Genomic DNA, 8,839 nt, shown 5'->3' with positions numbered 1-8,839 from the left:
TACATTTTATGACCATAGAGATAACAGATGCCAAATGATTATTTGTTTTAACAAAAGCATTGCTCATTTCTATTGGAGTTGATTCACATCATTGACCTCAGTCTTTAAAAGTTATAATCTTTTTTTTTTTTTTTCTACTTAAAACTTTAGAACTACTAAATGGGAAGGTTCGTATCTGTCTCCATTTCCCTGATGCACAGTGGAGCTACAGACCTTTGCACAGGGAAAAGTGGCCGTTTGACTGCATGCTGCATTTTTGATGTGTCCAAAACTGGATGCCAGTGAGAATGATGTTTGCTTGCCAAAGTGGTACTATGCTGCAGATTTTTTCACACATGTACAAAATGCGAAAGAGGCCTGGGAAAGAAAACTTTCAGTGCTGAGAAGCATAGATGATGCACCAAGTCATACTGTACCATTGTGTGTAGTCAGCAAACAGAGCAGCCAAGTATTATAAATGATCTACAGCTGGGCGTTGTTTAAAAAGGAGGGGATTTACAATATAGCATGCTACTTCACCTCCATATTCTATATACTATTAATACACTAGACAGCTCTGCTGCATGGTACAGCATTTACTTGTTGTAAAAGGACTTTATCTTTTGACTGAAGGACTCTGCCCAGGCTCTCGCTTTTGGATTGCGTGAGACACTGCATTTATTAAACTCTTTTTCATGTATCTGAGACTTCCTTTTTATCAGAGTGTAAAAAGATATCATGAAAACATTAGAGGGTGGGGGCAAATGTTTATTTTTACCACACTGGCATGACTAAAACTATAATTTGTTATATACAGTGTATTACACTGGTGTTAAAAAATAAACCTAATTGTGCTAACCTTGTGCTCATGTCCCTTTTTTTATTTCTGTAATTTACTATTAAATATATATCAAATTTATAGAAATTGGTTTCCCTTTTTAAGCTCTCAGCACATACAGTATACTGAACAGCCATAACATTTAAAAGCACTGACAAGTGAAGTGAATAACAATGATTGTCTCTTTATATTGATGCCTGTCAAGGTGTACAGTAGTATATAAAGTGAAGGGTCAGTTCTTGGAAGTTGATGTGCTAGAAGCAGGAAAACTGGACAAGCTTTAGGATCTCAAAGAAACAAAGACCAGAGTGTGATGAATAAAATGCTGGGTTAGAGCATCTCCAAAAGGCAGGTTTTCTAGGGTGTTCCTGGTATCCAAGGAATGAATACACACTTGGTGAACATTATAGTGCCAGCCCTCAAACTGCTTCATCCTATTTATTTGTTGGTTAAAATAAAGTGTTTTAATACCACAAGCAGTTATTACTGCAGTGATTAGGAATGGCTTCTGTACCTGGATGGAGTGATTATGATTATGAGTGTGGAACTACTGTTAATAGCAGGGCAAAGCAAGAGTTTATTGGTTATTGCCAGGACTATTGTCATTTTTGTTTAATAGTGAGTTGAAACTTTCACAATTGAATGGATGATCAAGTTATTCAACTAATAACTATGGGCCGAAATTAAATGGTCCGAAAGTGACACATTAAAAATATACTATAGTTTTTGCAACAAATAAAAACTCTTTGCATTTTTTTCCATGTTCTTGCAATATTATCAAATTTTCTGAGAGCTCTGCTTCTTCTCCTTTTTTTCGATTTTTTTTTTCTGCAGCTCTGCCAACAATTAGACTGGTGTGTTGAGCAGAACATTGGCAGAAAGAAAAGATTTCTTGCTTTGTACAAGACATCACATATAAACATTTAAGGTTAAATATTATTTCAGTGTTTATTTAATACTTTAGAATTATAAGTAGTTTTGATATTTTAAAATCTGTAAAGCTTATAGAAAATAGAGTAAACATTTTAATAAAGGGATTTTAATGGTCTGCAGTGCACCAAAATGATTGTGGGTTTAGTGAATGAACAGCAGGTAATTGCAGTTGAGGGCTGATGAATAATTGATAAATGATATAGAAACTTTGGAAACATTTCATTGGCACTTTTTTGTGAAAGGGAAAGCTGGTGTAGTCATAAAGCAACCGTCTATACTGCAGTGGCCTGTAACTCAATGGCCATGGGGATGAAAACTACTGTACATGCGGAATTTTGCATTTCTGTAGGACTGAACTTCGAGCCTGTTCACAGGATGTGGTGATAACTCGTTCTGTCACATGATACATAAATTTAAGATAAATCTCCTGACAATAACAAATAGTGCGGGTAAAGTCAGGATAAGACGTATGAACATCTACAGTAACCCCCGTTCTCAGTTGTGAGCAACTGTGCCTTGTCCCAAGGCCCATTTGGGTCTAATAGAGAGAACCTTAACTAAAAATGACTCGACTTGATTTTGACAAGGAGCTGTCTGTGTCTCACTGAGTTTACCACCTGGGTGCAACTCACACTATCAGCTTTCCATCAAGACTATAGTACAGTACCACTTCATTAAACCAGTGGGAAAGATGCTCTTTGTTTGGCCACCGTCAGTGAGCCCACTTTTGAAGTTTCTCTGTAAGGTATAGAGCATTTTCTTAATGTCATGCAGCCCTGGTTATTTATGCACATGTCTCCACTGCACTGTTAGAAAGTATTGGGATGTGCCTCATTGCAGGTTACAAGAACTTGAGCACTGGCCTGACCTCTCTTTAGTGTAACAGTGTTCTCTTCTATCCTCTTTTTAAGGGGAAAACCTTGGAACCCTGTCCCTTGGAACAGCCTAACTTTCCTTCAACTGACTGGCAAGAATGAAAGGGGTTGCTCGCATTACCAGTGAATTTGATGTCATCATACAGAGTACCCATCATGTGTGCTGACAAGAGGGTGGTGGGAAGAGGGACATGCTCAGGATGGACTGATCTGGTTGGAGGTCACTGGCACCCATCATCCAAGTATGGCAGTACAGTACTTTGGCAAAGGCTGTTTGCATCCCACCCAAGCAACTGTTTTCCAGTGTGATAAGGACATAAAATGGTTTAACTCACTGTGACCTACTTTATGGTTGCATAACCTAATTAAAACCTAACGTAAAGGATATGTTATGGAATTTATATAAACCAGTCAAAGGCTGTGCTTCTTATAGAACCACTTGATTTGACCATGGAGACTACTTCTTCAAATTTGCCTCTGTCCAAATGAAAATACATTAAAAGAAAAGACTGTTCAGTTGATGGGGTTGGAAATTGGCCAGGTGCTGTGTCACAAATATTGGGACGATGGTACAATCAGACTCCATTAGTAGGTCATTGAAAGTTCAATAGTACTCAGTATCAGGAGGAATGTGACATTTATGCATGGAGCCTTCAGAATTTATGTGGGTGCCTGGCCAATAAGCCAAATTATGACAATTTACTGTATGGGTGCCAGCTGAATGATCCATTTGGCTGCTCTGATTTCAAAAACTGAATCATGAGGTCTTGTTTTTGGAGCTTCTTGGACCACGGGTCTAAAGAGTGATTTTGCCAATCTTGCCTGCATCAGCTATAAACCTATTTGGATAAGTTTTATCCCGTGTCCCTGGCCTAGGTGTCTGCCAGGAGTGATTAGCTTTATCACAGGATTGATAACTCTGGATTAGTGAAGTGTCCAAATGCTTTAGGCAATTTCAAAAGCATATCTACATTCAGTGTTTGGGCATTGTGTCTCTGAACATAGTGCTTCCTCTGGTGTGCCACCAGTGTATGGTACATCTAAAATGCCATCTGTTGGCAAAACACCCTTTCAGCCAAAGCACACTGTTACTCTGATATGGTTAAAGATATGCTCAGAAGTCCAGCAGAGAAAACTCATGTGGAGCGAGTGGCATAATCAGCTCCTGCTCTTGGAGCTACTGGTCTAAAATCATTGATTTTAGCTGAGCTACAGTACATCTGCTGCCATATTACCTGCAGGCTTCAAGTTCTTTCATGGTTTCTTAAGCAGTTTAATATCATTGTTTGGAACCGTTTATGGCAAGCAGACCTTTTAGTGCTTGGCTTAAATTAGAATTTTGATCCACATTTGCCAGTTTAGTGCTCCAATGACATGATTGTGAATTCCGTGCACAAAACCACTGTTCTGACAACTGATTCTCTGATGATTAGTGAAAAGACATTGGCACAGAAATGATGCGTGTAAAACCTTCATTATAGCTCATTATTCCCATGGAGTCAAGATTTTGTTTTTAGGAAGATCCAGTGATTCTATGACTCACCAGAAAGGGGTGAAATTCCTAGGGAAAGTCACCTGGAAATGAGTGAAAACACAAGCTTGCTACACGTGGAAACTGAATGAATTGCTGAGGGAAAACAAGCTAAACGTACACACACACACACAAAAAGAAAAAGGTGGCTCAGCAGGGAAAAAAACAGCAGAGAGCTCAGCTCCCATTTCAGTCTGCTATCAGTGTTCCAGTCAACAAAGTAGTTTAGCTCTGAGTGGTTTTAGTGACAGACCACTAACCCAGAAATGTGCAGCATGCAGGGCAACGCTACTAGAAACACAGAGGGAGGCATCAGAGCTGATACAGGAAAAGTGGAGGACAACCTGTTCCTACTTGTATTTCTGTAATAATGGCATTCACTAATCTCCAAAGCTGTGATAGATATATATATATAAATATATAAACTCGGCAAAAAAATAAACGTCCCTTTTTCAGGACTGTATTTCAACAATAATGTTGAAAAATCCAAATAACTTTACAGATTTTCCATGCATGTTCAATTAACCATAATCAATTAATTAACATGCACCTGTGGAATAGATTACAGAAATTAGGCATTTAAGGTCACAGTTCTAAAAACGCAGAACACTAAAGAGACTTGTCTACCGACTGTGAAAAACACCCAAAGAAAGATGCCCAGGGTCTCTGCTCATCTGCGTGAATGTGCATTAGACATGCTGCAGGGAGGCATGAGGACTGCTGATGTGGCTACGGCAATAAACTGCCATGTCCGCACTGTGAGACGCCCAAGACGGCGCTACAGGGAGACAGGAAGGACAGGAACACACAATCCCTCCATCAGTGCTCAGACTGTCCGCAATAGGCAGTCCATGAGGAGGAGATGCACTGCAGTACTTCAAGCAGCTGGTGGCCACACCAGATACTGACTGGTACTTTTGATTTTGAGCCTCCCTTCATTCAGGGACACATTGTGAAACATTTTTAGTTTATGTCTTATGGTGTTGACTCTTTTAGTGTTCATACAATTATTTACACATTAAGTTTACTGAAAGTAAAAAAAATATATATATATCATTTTTATTTTTATCTTCCAAAGAGGTTTGTGCTGCTAATCATTTTTGGTATGGAAGCACTTAGATGTTGGGTAGAAGTTGGGGTCCATGTAGATGATTTATTAGTGCAGTAAAGTCAACTTTCAAATAAAATATACAGTATACGTATATTAGCAGATTTAGGCAAAAATGTACATTAGTGATGGTATTAATTCACATTTCTAAATGTAAAGCTACTGTTCCAGTCTTTTGCTTAACATATTGAACAAGAGGGGTCAGTGGTTCTGTAGCTCTGTAGTTGGACTAACAGTTTGGAAGATCTGTTTTCTGGTCCAAATACCACAACCACCAAGTTTTCCCTGTTGGGCCCTTAAGCAGGGCACTTAGCCCTTTAGATGTATAATGAGATAAAAATGTAAGTCACTCTGGGTAACGGTGTCTGCCAAATGCCTAGATGCAGAGAGAATCAATTGACAGTGTGACCCACTTTTTAAACCTGATATACTGACAGCAAATTTATTTTAATTGATGACAATGTTTATGTACCACTGTGTAGACCTTATGTCTTAAGTCAAGAGAATTTTTTGTTGGCTTTGACCTGAGGCACATCAGCATCCTGATTACTCGAAGCTAACTCACATTTTAATTCCCAACGCAGACTGTCCTTTGTGCTACATGTTCATGATTTCCTTATGGCTCACCTGCTTTTTATGCTAGATGCAAATAAAGCAAAGATTAGTATTAACTGTGACATGATGCTCCTTGCATCATATTTAGTAAGTATGAATATTCTTGCCAATAGCTAACAAAATAGGGGTTTCAGAGTTTTAACACTGTATTTAATTTAACACACTTGACGCAACCCATCAACTAAATTACCAGCATGGTAGAAGAGGTCCATGTTTTAGAAGAGGAAAAACACAAATAACTTCACCTGGACCTGACAGTCCTGGCATAAGTCACATTTTTGCCAAGCACTGTTTTACTTGGAAAAACTATAACATGATTGTGGATCTGTCCAACTCTGACTCTCCTGCTTGTTAAAATGATGCTAAGATGTCTTTTGTACACCTTCATGCCATTTCGGAAAGGAATATGGTTATTGAAAAATTTTAATTGTAATGCATTTGTTGTTAAGAATTACTGAAAAATGCCTATACAGTAGTTTAAAAACAGCAATTGTCTAAGACGTACAACGTTGTATCAAGATTTTTTGAGCATTGCAATTTTTTGCAATTTTTGCACACTGTAGGTCCATCCTGAATGGTTTTAATTATAGCAGCTTTAATACTTCTAATTAAAGCTAGCAACTGAAAAGCCAGCATTACTATCACTCCTGTACTGGACCTTAATTTAGTAACAGTGTGTGGGGTTAAGAGCAGCATGTACTGCAGAAAATCCAAGTGGGTGAATTCTTGGCAGAACATTCCAGTGGGTGAATTATTTGTCTTTTAGACCAGTATGGCAGTATGGTGCTAAACCATCCCTTCACTTTTGTATTTTAGTTTTAAGTTTCTTATTTACCACCTAATTAGTTTATGTAGGGTATAATGTGACCATAGTTAATACTACCTTATGTAACACTGGCGCTTGCATCTTCACATATTTCGTGAAAATAGCACTGCTGACTCCTCATGCAGAATATTTTGCTGTGCACAATGCACATTAGTTGTGCATTGTTGTATTTTTAGAACTTTGCTTTTCTGAGAAACTAAAAGTACCACCTACGTGATGCTCCGCATTGTCACAGTTATGATAGTGTGGAAATAATTTCAGGCAGAGAAGTGCAGGTTTGATATTAAATTACTGTTTACTCTTTATTTGCTTGGTGATGGAAGATGTTTGGTGAGAGTGTGAGAGAATATCATATTTACTCAGAATATCCTGCTCTTCCCACATCTCCTAACATTGTATCATGCTTTGCCAAATAACGCAGTCTTTGCAGCAATAGAATGGATTCTTGTTTAAAAAAAAATGTCTTGAGTGGGATGCAGTGCTGTCTGCCAGATCTCTAAAGGCAGACTGCCAATGATTTATTTTAATCTAATTAGCACATCAAAATGTATCACGTCCTGTCGATTCCATGAAACATATTGCAATTTATCCTGCTAATGGTGCCATATGTATTGGTACATTTATAGTCTGAATTGTCTTGAAATCTGTTTTAAATTAAATATAATTCTGCTTTGGAAGAACATTAAACCATAAACGTTGTCATTCATGTATTGTTATGAATGATTACGGATCTAATCATAACATATTGTAATTATTTTATACTGAAAGATATATGTTTTATAAATATTTAATAACACTAGGGTCGAAAAATGTTGGGGTATTAGTGTATCAATGATCGTATTAACTATCAGACTATAAACCTTTTGAATAACACTGTGTTCACAAGGATTTTTTTTGAGATACCAGTTTTAAAAAAAAGTGACAGCTTATCTAGGACAGATCTAATAAGGACACTCTAAGGTCTTGGTAAATGACAGGGCCTTCTATCTTTTGTATGCAGAGAATAGAATTCTGAGCCGGAGTTGATGAGAGTTGATCTGCTGACTCAGTGGGATGTATATGACTGTTTAAAGTTTTAAAATAATTCCTCAGTATGATACCTAAAGCAATAATAAAAAAGTCTAAATCAATTTTGCAATATTTTGAGTTCTTACATTTCATTAACTGTCAGATACATTCTCTTGTCTTACTACACCAGATGATGTGGACCACAGCATGATACAGCACTGTGGTCTCGCACCTCCAGGGTCAAGGGTTTGAGTCCTGCCTTCAGGTCTGTGTGCTTGCAGTTTGTACGTCTTCCCTGTTTTTGGTGGGTTACCCCCACACAGTCCAAAGACATGCAGATTGGGTTAGCTGGCATTTGCCAAATTGCCAGCAGTGTGTGAATGAGTGTGAGAGTGTGTGCATGCTTGTGACCTATGACAAACTGGCATCCCATCCAGAGTATTTTTCATATTTATTTCCTATTCATAGTCTTTTATTTTAAGGTCACGAGCAGTTGTCTAAGCATTTTGCTGCATATCGTACTGTGTATGACTGTGTATGTGACAAATAAAATTTGAATTTGAGTGTACTGCACCTTGTGCCCTGAGTACACTGGGATAGGCTCAAGGGCTCCTGTGACCCTGTATAAGATAACTATGACCTATGTCAGTTTGAATGAATAAATGAATGAATGAAACAAGTACAGTACTTGTATTTGTTTCGAAATTAAGTTTAAGATCAAGTGTAGTATCCGTTTCTTATTAGTTTAATATCTGATACGTCCATATGACCATATATTAAATAAATTTTTTGAACAGCGAGATGGAATAGGGGCTTGCTCCGTCCACTCCACGCATCGACCCGGTATTGCAGTGTTTTCGGGAACGGTGCACCCCCTTTGGCAGAGGGCTAAGGCACTGAGTTGCTGAATGGAAGATTGGCAGTCCGATCTCCAGCTCCACCTGGTTGCCACTGTTGGGCCCTTGAGCAAGGCCCTTAACCCTATCTGCTCCAGGGTGCTGTATCATGACTGACCCTGCGCTCTGACCCCAGTTATGCTGGGATATGCAAAGAAAGAATTTCACTGTGCAGTAATGTATACAGTATGTGACAAATAAAGGCTTAACTTAACATAAGTCTTAAAAAA

General features: G+C 38.2%; 1 non-coding gene across 1 annotated transcript; it reads left to right on the top strand.

Annotated features, from left to right (window-relative positions):
• Positions 1-8,403: 8,403 nt before the first annotated feature.
• LOC128515460 (U2 spliceosomal RNA) lies at positions 8,404-8,590 on the top strand. Its single transcript, XR_008356667.1, has one exon. It is a non-coding gene; the product is annotated as a U2 spliceosomal RNA (small nuclear RNA).
• The last annotated feature ends 249 nt before the right edge of the window (positions 8,591-8,839 follow it).

The sequence above is a fragment of the Clarias gariepinus genome, chromosome 27 (genome assembly GCF_024256425.1).
Source record: "Clarias gariepinus isolate MV-2021 ecotype Netherlands chromosome 27, CGAR_prim_01v2, whole genome shotgun sequence".
Lineage (NCBI taxonomy): Eukaryota > Metazoa > Chordata > Actinopteri > Siluriformes > Clariidae > Clarias > Clarias gariepinus.
The sequence above is the reverse complement of the archived record's forward strand: the minus strand, read 5'-3'. Positions and strand labels throughout refer to the sequence as shown.